Source organism: Jaculus jaculus, chromosome 2 (genome assembly GCF_020740685.1).
Source record: "Jaculus jaculus isolate mJacJac1 chromosome 2, mJacJac1.mat.Y.cur, whole genome shotgun sequence".
Taxonomy (NCBI): Eukaryota; Metazoa; Chordata; class Mammalia; order Rodentia; family Dipodidae; genus Jaculus; species Jaculus jaculus.
In genome coordinates, this window is record NC_059103.1 from 7,046,026 (window position 1) to 7,059,366 (window position 13,341).

The window sequence follows — 13,341 nt, forward strand, 5'->3', positions numbered from 1 at the left end:
GGGCAGCATGGCCTAGGAAGCCAGCCCAGGGCCAGCTTCTCCACAAGTCCATTGCCTCTGGAGGTGTCCTGGGTAGACGCGCAGCTTGGGCCTTGTAGGCTCAGACCCAAGCACCCTGGCTAGCTGCTACTGCGCCTGCCTAGCAGGTCTTCCCTGGCAGTGGGGGTCTGGAGAAAACCCACTGGGCCTGAGCGAGCTTTGTCCCCACCACGTGTGAGCAGCAGGAGCCTGGGGTGCCCGGGGGTGGCCTGGAGGCCCAAGTTCGCTGAGGAAAGGGGCAGAAACAGCCCAGATGGTCAGAGCCTCGGGCTCCACACCCAGCATACAGACTTACTCATCCACAGTGATCCCACATGCACATAAGTGTTAGAGTTGGTCTGTTACCAAAGGTGGGGGTGGTGGCAGCTGTCCTACATGGCTGGAAGCCGTCAGCATCAGCCTGGGCACAGGGAGGCCCCCACACACACCATGTGTCCCCACTGTTCACCTTTCAGGTCCCCTGTGGCACAGATAAGGGCAGGTGCATGGAGGCTGTGTGGGCAGTACAAGGGCCAAGTGACCTTCTGTTTGTCTGATCCCGAGGCAGAAGCCCATGGGCTCAGGCTGGTGTGTGCCCCACTCCCATCCCACAGGGTCTGCTTGCCGCCCCCCCCCCCCCTGCATGCCCTACACCCAAGGCCAGGTTGCTTCCCGCAGGCCTGAGCCTGGGCTTTTGTCCTGCGGACCAGGGGTAGCTCCAGAGAGACCCAGCATGTCCCGGAGCGCCTGCTGCGGGTAGAACCTTCCAGGTGCTGACCTTCACAAACCCTCCGTAGGGGCTTCTAACAGCCTCAGCTCCTGTGTCATGTGGTGACTACGTGGGTGGGACTTGTGGCAACCAGGGCCTGCCTGCCCCAAATGCTGTCCTCGAGGCAGAAAGCGGCCCAGCTTGGAGGTGAGAGCTCAGCCGCGTGGCAGGCCGCTAGAGGTGCAGCGGCCAGGCCTTCGGTCCTCAGCCTGGGGGGCTGCTGGGTCAGGCACAGTGACGTAGAAAGCTGGGGTTGTAACTCGCTCTTCTCTGCCTGGACCAGGGATGATGGGTGAGAGCCAAGTGTGTTAAGACAGGATGTTAGTCCATGGCCCAGGTGGCATACGAAGGCTGGTCTCTAGTGCCCCCCACTCAGGTGATAGATTCTGCTGCCCCTGCAGAATGACAGCCTGGTGTGTTTCCAGCTCACAACCGTAGGGTGGCCCAGCCGGACTGAGCAAGACCAGGGCAGGCTGCCTTCCCTGCGGACAAGTCCACGGTGGCCTGCGTTCCTGCTGGGAAGGGGCTGGACAGAGGTGACAGGACCAACTCACAGGGTTCCACTGGGGATCCGATGAAGTCCAAAACCCAGCTCCTGACCCTGATGCCCCCCCCCCCCCAGTGCACACACCAAAGGCCCCAAGGAACAGCCTTTAGTCACTTGACTGACCCCAAGGCACAGGGCAGTGGTCTATTCTGGGATGGAATGTGTCTGGACGCCACTGCCTGTGGTTAGAACACTGGGGCACGGCCCAAGGACAGCAGCCTGGCTGGGGCTTGCCAACCCTGTGGCAGCACCCTGTATTGCAAGTGAGGAGCCGGGTCAGAGGGCAGCCCGCTTCAATGGCTGCTGGTCAGTCCCTGCGCTTCCTCCACCAGGCGCGTCGTTGCCATGGTGATGAGCTCACCTGCACCCTCCCAGCTACAGACCGGTGGCCTTGGTTTCATTTTCAACCCTGGGTATGGGCGGCTGTGACCTTCACACCGGGCGGGTGGAGGCCCTCAGAGCTCACCCCCCCCACCCCCCGCAGGCTTGGGCAGCCCAGTCATTGGCTCCGCCTTGCAACGACACGGAGGTCCAGGGTCAGGAGGGGTGGGTGCACTGGGGACCCCTCGCTATTCCTTCCAGAGCGCAGCATGGACCCCCGACCCAGTTAGCTGGTGGGGTAGGCTGAGGTCGTTCCGGGAGCCTCTGCGAGGGAGGTCATGGCTGAAGGGCTCCTGGGAAGGGACCTGCTAGAAGCTCTGTGGAAGACAAGCAGGCTGAACTTGAAGCTCAGGTTTTCTAACAGCCTTCCAGGGTGCAGACCCAAAAAGGCAACTTCCCAGTCTGGGCGCCCCAGGGCCGGAGGAGGAAGTGGCGGTTGGGCAAGTCTTGAGCACTGCATAGACCTGCTGGCTTGCGGGTGGCGGCTCAAGGCTCTCGTTGGACGTCATCACCTGGGTGGTGGATGAAGAGCTGATAGCCCTGGTGTCTTGGCCTGAGGTCAGGTCTGAAGAGGATTTCAGGGGATGAGGAAGGCCCAAAGGTGGGCTCGACATAGAGGCATCCTGTGGCATTCATCCCAGAAGAAGTCACGGAGCTTCTCGTAAGGAGATGACAAGAGGGGGGGACAAACCGCCACACACACACTCCCACTCCAGGGAGCTGGAGCCCAGGGCCCTGCTATGCACTGAGTAAGCCCCCGGCACTCTGCACCCCAGGGTGGCCCTGGGGTTCTGGGCGCTGTGCTGAGTCCCCGGCCCCATCCTCTGTGAAGGTTGAGCAGGGACTGCAGAGGCCTCTAGTGTGGACCACGTGGTCAGAGAAGCTGGGTGACCCCCATGGCCAGTCCCTAGGGCACAGCACTCCTGCTTCTGAAAAAAAGAAAAAGAAGGGTGGGGGGATAGCTTAGCAGTTAGGGTCCCTGCCTGCAAAGTGTAAGGACCCAGGTTCAATTCCCCAATGCCCACACATAAACCAAATTGCACAGGGTGGCGTATGTGCCTGGAGTTCATTTGCAGTAGCCAGAGGCCCTGTCTCTCTTTCTGTCTCCCCCCCCCCTTTCCTCTCCTCCCTCTTTCTCTCAAATAAGTAGATAGATAAGTAAATAAATGTAAAAGGAAAAGCTACAAAATAGAATAAGCGGTAGTCCTATCTGATTTTGCGATGACCAGAATGCTGCGGAGACAACTGAATGACAGATTTCAGACCCATAGGTTATGAGCAATCAGAAGATGCAAATAAACTGGAGAGATGGCTTAGTGGTTAAGGCACTTGTCTGCACAGCCTAAGGACCCAGGTTCTACCCACGTAAGTCAGATGCACAGGGTGGCACATGTGTCTGGAGTTCGTTTGCAGATGCTAGAGACCCTGGCATGCACATTCTCTATCTGCTTCTCTCTCTGTCTCAAATGATTAAAAATTATATATATATATATATATATATATATATATATATATATATATATATATATATAAAAGGATATGCCTGGAACCTGCATAATAGGAGGGGGGAAAATTACATCAAAATAGACTTGGAAAAAGGGGTTCAGTGGGAGAGACAAAAGGGGGCTGGTGGGGCCGATTATGATCATGGTATATTATCTGTATGGAAGTTGGGGCTACAGAGATGGCTTAGCTGTTAAGGTGCTTGCCTGCCAAGCCTAAGGATCCAGGTTCAATTCTTAGTACCCACGTAAAGCCAGATGCACAAAGTGGCACATGTGACTGGAGTTCGCTTGCAGGTGCCAGAGGCCTGGTGCACCCATTCTCTGCTTCGTTCTCTCTCAAATAACATTTATGGAAGTTGTCAATGAAAAATTAAGAGCAGGGCATGATGGCGCATGCCTTTAATCCCAGCATTTGGGAGGCAGTGGTAGGAGGACCACCGTGAGTTCAAGGCCACCCTGAGACTACAGAGTGAATTCCAGGTCAGCTTGGGCTAGAGTGAGACCCTACCTCAGAAAAAAGAAAAAAAGTTAAAAGTGGGCTGGGAGATGGATCAATGATTAAAACACTTGCTTATAAAGCCTGACAGCCTGGGTTCAGTCCCCCAGTATCCACATAAAGCCAGATGCAAAGTTGTGCATGCATCTGGAGTTCATCTGCAGTGGCAGGAGGCTCTGGAGCACCCATGAACTCTCTCTCTCCCTTTCTCTCAAATAAAAATATTTTTTAAAAAGCCACATAAAGGCTTAATTTAATGGTGGTGCACGCCTAAACCCAGCATTCAGTAGGCAGAGGTAAGAGAATTGCTGTGAGGCCACCCTGAGGCTGTGTACTGAATTCCAGGTCAGCCTGGGCTAGATTGAGACTCTACCTCAGAAAAACAAACAAAAAGCCCTCATGTGCCCATGTATGCATTCTCATTCTCTCTAATGCATAAATATTAAAAAAAAAAAGAAGAAGAACGAAAAGCCAGGTGTGGTGGCACACACCTTTAATCCCAGCACTGGGAAGGCAGAGGTAGGAGGATCGCTGTGCATTCGAGGCCACCCTGAGGCTACATAGTGAATCCCAGGTCAGCCTGGGCTAGAGTGAGACTCTACCTTGAAAAACCACCAGCAGCAACAAAAAACACGCTGTGGTGGCACACGCCTTTAATCCCAGCACTTGGTTGGCAGAGGTAGGAGGATTGCCATGAGTTTGAGGACACCCTGAGACTATATAGTGAATTCCAGGTCAGTATCAGCTAGAGAGAGACCTTACCTCGAAAAACCAAAGAAAAAAAAAACCACCTAAAATTCCCCTGCACTGTAGGGGGCTGTGGGGACCAGTGTGACACTCAGAATATGCTCACCACCAGTGCCTGGTGCTGCCTGAACAGAGGGGCTCTGGTCAGTGAGGACGCAGCCACCGGTGCAGGCCCGACTTCCCTCGACAGCCTTGTGCGCTGTTTGCGAGAGAGTGGTGGGCCAGGCCCCATTACAAGGAGTTCCTATAAATGGCGTGAAAAGGATTAATAATGTATTTATAACACATCGTCGTGGTAGCCAAAAATGATCTATAAATGTGCGGTAAATGTTTTATAATGTTTTTGTAACCCGTTATAAATGATAAATGGCAGACTATAGATGCCAGATCAAATATTTATAACGCATTGTGCGCGACGCTGGGCTGCTACAGTTCAGGAAAACCATTAATAATAAAGTGGATGGAAATGCAAAAGTTACCGACATGCCCAGCAAAGCCATTTATAATGAAATGTAAAATTTGGCTGTTGGAAGCAGCCCACAGCCACAGCCCAAACATGGGCTGCCGCCGTCGCCTGGAGCCTGCGAGGAGAGGGGAAGGGACAGGGCGGGAATAGTCCTGAGGTCACCCCAGCTGGCCCGGAAATGAGCTCTTAGTGGACTTAATACGCGCGATGGCCAGCCCTGTGCTGTGGTCTGATTCGTCAGTGGGTAGCTCTTAAACTGGGGTGTCATGACCCTGCACTCCCTCTCCTGCCTGGGGCTGTAGGGGTGCCAGAAGAGCGAGCAATTTAACTGACTGTGGCCTTGAGGTTCAGGGAAGGAAGGGACATTTTGTGGACACGGCAGTGAGGCTGGCCCTGTGGACAAGCCACCTTGGGGGAGCCTCTGTGCAGCATAGCACGGTAAAGGCTCTGACCAGTCCCGCAGCAAACAGCTTAAGGCTGAACCACTGTGCAGGGTTCTTCTTTCTTTCTTTTTTCTAAGGTAAGGCTCTCCCTCTAGTGCAGGCTAGCCTGGAATTCACTATGTTATCTCAGGTTGGCCTTGAGCTCATGGTGCCCCTCCTACCCCTGCCTCCCAAGTGCCAGGATTTAATTTAATTTAATTAATTAATTTATTTATAAGCAGAGAACAGAGAGAGAGAATGGATGTGCCAGGACTTCTAGCCACTGCAAATAAACTCCAGACGCATGTGCCCCCTTGTACATCTGGCTTTCGTGGGTACTAGGGAATTGAACGTGGGTCCTTTGGCTTTGCAGGTAAGTGCCTTACCTGCTAAGCTATCCCTCCAGCCCCCAAGTGCTGGGATTTAAAGGCATGTACCACGACACTCATCTTGGGCTCTTTTTTGTTTGTTTGCTTTGTTTTTCAAGGTAGGGTTCACTCTAGCCCAGGCTGACCTGGAGTTCACTATGTAGTCTAAGGATGGCCTTGAACTCACAGTGACCCTCCTACCTCTGCCTCCTGAGTGCTGGGATTAAAGGCGTGTGCCACCATGCCCGGCTGGGCTCTTCATGAACATGCTCTGCTCCTACCATCCTGATGCCTCCTCTCATCAGCCACCAACCCAACCAGCTTTGTGGGGCCAAGTCTACCACTCAGCAGGTGGCTCACCCCCACTGCAACCTGCAGCCAGCTCTGCCTGGGCGGACAAAGGACTCAGAGACCAGACCTGCCCAATGTGGCGGCTCACACCCATGATACCAACACTTGGGAGGCTGAGGTAGGCGCCAGTCTGGGTTCCGGTCAGGGAGACTCTGCCTCAAAAACAAAACAAAATGGAAAAGGGCCAGAGTGGACCCTGGCGTTGAAATGGTCCTCCCTGATCCCCAGCTCTTCCCTTGCTTCTTTGAGAAGGGAGAACACAGGAAGAAGGAAGCAGGGAAACTGAGGCTGGCCTGAGAGTCCTACCCTAGCCTAGGGTGGCCACTTGGGGTGCAACACCAGCTGAACTCACCCAGCCTGAAAACCCACTCCTTACATGGGGGCAGGGCCCCTGCCTGGCACACAGGATCCCCAGCCCCTCCTCAACCCCACCCAGTTGTGTCTCTGCCTATCCCTGGCCCAGGGCCTTTGCACCACCGTCCCTGTACCCTGCCTCCTCCTCCTGTGTCTTTCTGGTTCTCAGGTGTTTTTAAAATATATATATTTTTATTTATTTATTTGAGAGAGAGAAAGAGGCACAGAGAGAGAGAATGGGCACGCCAGAGTCTCTAGCCACTGCAAACGAACTCTAGATGCATGCGCCCCCTTGTGCATCTGGCTTACATGGGTCCTGGAGAGAGTCAAACCAGGCTCCTCTGGCTTTGCAGGCAAACGCCTTAACCACTAAGGCATCTCTGCAGTCCGGTTCTCAGTTTTGACACCCTCTCCCGGGAGAAGTCATCCTTGGTTCTTTCTGAGCCGTTGAGATGTAGCCCGCACACGGGGCTCAACCAGCCAAGAAGCACTCGGACTTGGCCACGCTTGTCCGACCAAGCCGTTCGCGCTGCGCCCGGCACCTGGGGATCCGGCAGGGAACTCACCGACGCTGCTGTGCTGGTCAGGTGGGGGGCGGTGGGGGGTGGGGTGGGAGATTTCGTTCAGGGTTAGTAAGGTAAGGGGGCCCTCAGGGAGAAGGTGGTGTTTACACAAACAGTGAAGAGAGGTGAGGGGCAAGCCAGGTAGACGTCTAGGAGAAGGGATGTTGCCCATGCAAAAGTCCTGGGGTCCGAGCGTTACGAACGCATCCCTGGCACGGTCACAGGGTGGAGGTCGGTCGGGAGGTGCAGAGGACCGCCTCTGTTAGCAGGGTGCTCTGATGTGAGCCGAGTGGGGCACAAGAGGACCGGCTGCAGGCTCCCGTAGAGTTCCGGGCCAGAGGGGCCAGAGGTATGGACCCAGGGCAGCCTGGAGAGCCGTGGGCCCTGGCAGCTGCGTCTGCCAGGCCAGGCTCAAGGGTTTCCTGCTGAAGTGCACGTGGGGGGCAGTGAGGGAAGAGCCTTCAGCCGAGGGCGCGTGGCCTTGACTGCACGCAGCGGGGCTGTGGGTGGGCGGTTCGATTTGGGGCACGCTCAACTTGAGGGGACTGGAGCCAGCAGAGGTGCCAGAGAGGGCTGCTTGGGACTGGTCAGCAAAGACTGTGAGCCGAGAGTGGGCACGATGGAAGGTAAGTCACCCTAGCGCTGGGAGGTCGTAGCAGGAGGGTGGGTAGTTCAAGACCAGCAAGGGCTACATCGCAAGACTTGACTCAGACACACAGAACAAGCTTGCAGAGGGAAGAACCGTGACAAGGACGAGGATGGCAGTTGGACAAGGGGGGGGGGGACCCAGGTAGGACAGACTCAGGGTGGACTCATGGCTTTGGCAGTGGCAGGGATGGGACACATGGGTATGGGAAGGAGTGGCTTTCTGGTTTGTTGTGGAGGGAGTGGGGATGAGTGGGGAGGCTGTTGTCTGTGAGGCTTGAGGGAGCCATCTTACAGGGGCGTGGGCAGGAAGCCTCGGGTCCCAGAGTGGTCAGTGGCCACCAGGAGCAAACTGAACCCGTGGACCAGGCAGGGACGAGGGCGACAGAGAGGCTTCAGATTTCTTTTTCTTTATTGCTGTGTGTGTGGGTAGGGGGGATGCGTGGTGTGTACACACACACGTGTGCAGATGTGTGTGCCCTCTGCCCAAGTGTGTGGAGACCAGAGGAAGACACCAGGTAGCTTCCCCGGCTCTCACTGAACCTGGCTACACTGGCTGACCAGGGATCGCCCATGACTCCCCTCCCCTTGCCCTCCTCACCGCTGGGTCACAGCGAGCACAGTCATAGCCACCATCTGGTGATCAAGCTTCTGGTTTGTGTGACAAGTGCTGTTATGCGCTGAGCCATCTCCCTGACCCGAGGTGTTGGATTTGTGAGAGGAACACACACTTCTGGTGAGGAGGGGTGAGACCCTGGGCTCAGCCTCCCCGCCACATAATCTTTTTTTTTTTTTTTGAGGTCGGCTCTTCCTCTAGCCCAGGCTGACCTACAATTCACTCTGTAGTCTCAGGGTGGCCTCGAACTCACGGCGATCCTCCTACCTCTGCCTCCCAAGTGCTGGGATTAAAGGCGTGCCCGGCTCTGCCACATAATCTTGTGGGCCCACCGAACAGCAGGACAGGTCACATGCTACACAGGTCCAGGGAGTGCCACATCTAGGGCTGCATAGGACACAGTTGACCCTTTTGCTCCTCCGTGCACCTCTCTGTGGTGAGTCTCCACCTGACTCCCGGGCTCAGCCTGCCTGCTAGTTCCTGGCCCTTAGGAGCAGGACACCCGAGAAGTCTGGTACGTCTGACAGCATAAAGCCTGGGACTGAGCCCCCCATCCTTGGCGGCCTTGAACTCTCTATGTAGAAGAGGATGACCTTGAATTTCTGATATCCTGCCTCTATCTCCAAAGTGCTGGGATTACAGGTGTGCACCACCACGACCAATTTATGTGGTGCTGGGATGGAGGAACAGGACCTCATGCATGCTAGGCAAGTGCTTTACCAACTAAGCTACATTCCCAGTCTTCTGTATTTTTTTTTTTAATTTGAGAGAGAGAATTGGTGTGCCTGGGCCTCAACCACTGCAATTGAACTCCAGACACTTGCGCCACCTAGTGGGCATGTGCAACCTTGTACTTGCTTCACCTTTGTATGTCTGGCTTACGTAGGATCTGGAGAGTGGAACATGGGTCCTCAGGCTTTGCAGGCAAGTGTCTTAACCACTAAGCCATCTCTCCAGCCCTGTCTTTTGCATCTTTAAAATCTGTACTTTGAAGATTTTTATCATATTTATTTGTGAGGACCGTGAGAATGATAATAAGCACAGCAGGGCCTCTTTTTATTTTATTTTTCAAGATAGGGTCTCACTGTAGCCCAGGCTGACCTGGAATTCACTATGGAGTCTCAGGGTGGCCTCGAAATCATGCCGATCCTCCTACCTCTGACTCCCAAGTGCTGGGATTAAAGGCGTGCGCCACCACACACCAGGGCCTCTTGACACTGTTAAATAAACTCCACTTTGAACATCTGGCTTTGCAAGCAAATGCCTTTAAACACTAAGCCATCTTTCCAGCCCTGTTTTTTTTTTTTTTTTTTTTTTTGAGGTAGATTCTCGCTCTAGCCCAGGTTGACCTGGAATTCACTATGTAGTCTCAGGTTGGTCTCAAACTCACAGCGATCCTCCTACCTCTGCCTCCCAAGAGCTGGGATTAAAGGCATGGGCCACCATGCCCAGCTGTTTTTTTTCTTTCGTTTTTTTGGTTATACTACATTCTTAGATAGACAGAGCCAACAGACCAGTGGAGATTGCATTCCTTTTTGTTTTATTTTGTTGTTTTGAGACAGTTTCTCCCTATGTAGTTCAGCATGGACTTGAACTCAAGATCCTCCTGCTGCAGCTTCCTGAGTGCTGGGACGACAGGTATGTGCCATGATGTTCCTGCTTCCCTTTTGCTTTCTCTGGCTTCTTAATTCTTTACAATAGATAAAGACTTGTTTGCTCATGAGAAAATAAAAATCTTACAAGTTTCCCCAGTAATCTCCATCTTTGGTACTTTGTCTCTCTGTGTCTCTGTCCATAAGTCTGTCTCTCTGTGACTCTGTCTCCATCATTTCATGTCTTTGTCTTTGTGTCTGTCTCTCTCAGTCTTGTATCTCTGGCTCTCAAGGTGTCTCTGTGTCTTTGTTGGTCTCAGGCTGGAATGAGCAAACTTTCTAAAAACTGTTCATGGGCTAGAGAGATGGCTTAGTGGTTAAGCGCTTGCCTGTGAAGCCTGAGGACCCCGGTTCGAGGCTCGACTCCCCAAGACCCACCTTAGCCAGATGTACAAGGGAGCACAGTGTCTGGAGTTCGTGTGCAGTGGCTGGAGGCCCTGGCGCGCCCATCCTCTCTCTCTCTGTCTCCCTCTTTCTCTCTCTGTCTGTCGCTCTCAAATAAATTAAAAAAAAATAATTTTAATGCCGGGCATGGTGGTGCACTCCTTTAATCCCAGCACTGGGAGGCAGAGGTAGGAGGATTGCTGTGAGTTCGAGGCCACCCTGAGACTCCATAGTGAATTCCAGGTCAGCCTGGGCTAGAGTGAGACCCTACCTCAAAAAAAAAAAAAAAAAAATTAATAAAAAGTGCTCATATACCGCACCCCCACCACCCGGAGAGCCGTGTGAGCAAGACAGCTCGGTTATGTGCACAGGCCCCTTCGCGCATTGAGTCCCTACTGTGTGCTTGCTCCTGGGCTGGAGAGGGCTGCGCTTTTGAGGGCAAGGCCATGCAGGAAGGTACTGGGGCCGAGGCAGCCTCTTGGGGCCAGGATTTGTATTTGTGGTGGAGTCTGAAGAGGTTGCATTGGCTGCAGGGGGGCTCTGTGGATCAGGTGGGAGTCTGGGGGATGGGAGGAACAGAGGGGAGACTAAAAAGGCTTCAGTGGTCCCATGGGGCTGTGGCGTGGGGGGTTGCAGAGCGCATGGTTTAGGCACCAGCCTGACCAGGGCCGAGAGGGAGCGTGGCAGGGTGTGGCCAGGAGATAAGCGAGGCCTGGCAAGTCCTGTTCCTGATAAGGAGGCTGGACTTTATTCAGAGGCTGGAGCTCCAGGGACAGCAGGGTGGCCCAGGGTGTTAGCACTGGTGGGCAGGAGCTGGTGTGGGCAGGCTGGGGTGTTCTGGTACGGGGGAGTCTAGAATGACATGAGCTGAGAGATGCTCATGGTGGCCCTAGGTGGCTGCTACAAATGTTGCCTCTGAGCCACTGTGGCCAGAGGAGGCCCCAGGACTGGCCACACTGGTGACCCACTGGATGGGTTTCTATGTGCAGCTGTAACTCCCAAGATTAGACCCCAGCCACTGCTCACTCTGTCTTATACACTCCCCACCCCCTTTCTTGGCCGGTCCCCTCCTTACCAGCTTTTCTGGTTCTTTTATCCACTGCCCTGAGGGTCAGGAAAACCCGGTTCCGGGACCAGCCCTGGCTGAATTGGCATGATGTCCTTTGTCCCTTTGATGAGAACTCGTAGGCAGGTGAGCAGCGTTGGCTGGGCAAGGGTCGGGTCTACAACCAGGACTATTTGCTTACATGCTCCGGGGGGCCAAGAGCTCAGGCCCCACACTGCCCGAACCCAGGGGCCCCTTCACTGCTACCATGTGTGGCACCTGCTTCCACGCTTTGCAGTGGGCACAGAGAAGCCTCCTGGCTTGCTGCCAGGGGCCACTTGTGGGAAAACACCTTCTTTCCTAAGGGCCCTGCCTAGACAAGCCTTAGGGTCCCTCCGGGATGGTGTCATCTGACACTGCTGGAAACTTAGTCCAGTTAACATGGCCACAGAGAAGGAAGGGCACGGAGGGCAGCCACCCGGATACTAAAGACCTCTGAGAGGAACTTCCCATAATTATTCCTGTCGCTTACAGAGACCCCGGGTAAGATGCAGAGACCTCTGAGGACTCACCCCAGCCTCAGTTTCCCTTTCTGTGCATACAAAGAAGTGATCCCTACCCTTCTGGCACTCCTGTGGGTAGAGAGAAACCAGTTTGAAGACAGGGTCTCATGTAGCCCAGGCGGCATTTGAATCTAATAGGACCTGACCTTGAACTTCTGATCTTCCAATCTCTACCTCCTAGCTGCTGGGTATTCCAGGTGTGCACACCTGATTTATGTGGTGCGGGGGATGGAGCTCAGACCTTTGTGCATGCTAGGCGATTACTCTATGAACTGAGCTACAATCCCAGCTCCAAACCAAGCAGTTTTAAATACAAGAAACCTCTTGTTCCATAAAAGGCTGCATCTCCCCCCGAGCCTCACTTTCCTCATTTCTTTTTACTTTTTTTTTTTTTTTTTCCTGAGGTAGAGTCTCACTCTAGCCAAGGCTGACCTGGAACTCAATATGTAGTCTCAGGGTGGCCTCAAACTCATGGCGAGCCTCCTACCTCTGCCTCCCGAGTGCTGGGATTAAAGACGTGCGCTGCCATGCCCAGCTTTTCTTTTTTTATTTAATTTTTGTTTATTTATTTATTTATTTGAGGTAAGGTCTCACTCTAGCCCAGGCTGACCTGGAAGTCACTATGTATTCTCAGGGTAGCCTTGACTCCATTGAGATCCTCCTACCTCTGTCTCTCGAGTCTGGGACTAAAGGTGTGCGCCACCACGCCCAGCTTTTTATTTATTTATGAGACACAGAGAAAGAAGTAAACGAAATCCAGCTGCATGAACCACCATGTGCATCTGGGCTTGCGTGGGTTCCGGGGAATCGAATCTGGATCCTTAGGCTTCGAAGACAAGTGCCTTAACTGTTAAGCCATTCCTCCAGTCCTCAAGAGGCCATTTCTTGCACTTCTAAATGGTAATGGTAGGAGATTGGTGATTGGTGGCACAAGCCTGTCATCCCATCTACTTGAGAGGCTAAGGCAGAAGAATCACAAAGTCTAGGACGGCCTGGGGGCTACAGAGTGAGTTCCAGGCTAGCCTGGGCAACTCTGCAGCATCCTGTCTTAAAATTTATTTATTTTAGAGGCTGGAGGGATGGCTTAGCGGTTAAGGCATTTGCCTGCAAAGCCAAAGGACCAAGGTTCAATTCCCCCAGGACCCACGTTAGCCAGACGCACAAGGGGGCACATGCGTCTGGAGTTTGTTCGCAGTGGCTGGAGGCCCTGGCACGCACATTCTCTCTCTCTCCCTCTTTCTCTGTCAAATAAATAAATAAAAAATATGTTTAAAAAATTATTTATTTTTAGCCGGGCATGATGGCTCATGCCTTTAATCCCAGCACTTGGGAGGCAGAAGTGGGAAGACCACAGTGAGTTCAAGGCCACTCTAAGCCTACAGAGTGAATTCCAGGTCAGCCTGAGCTAGTGTGAGCCCCTACCTTGAAAAACCAAAAAAAAAAAAAAAA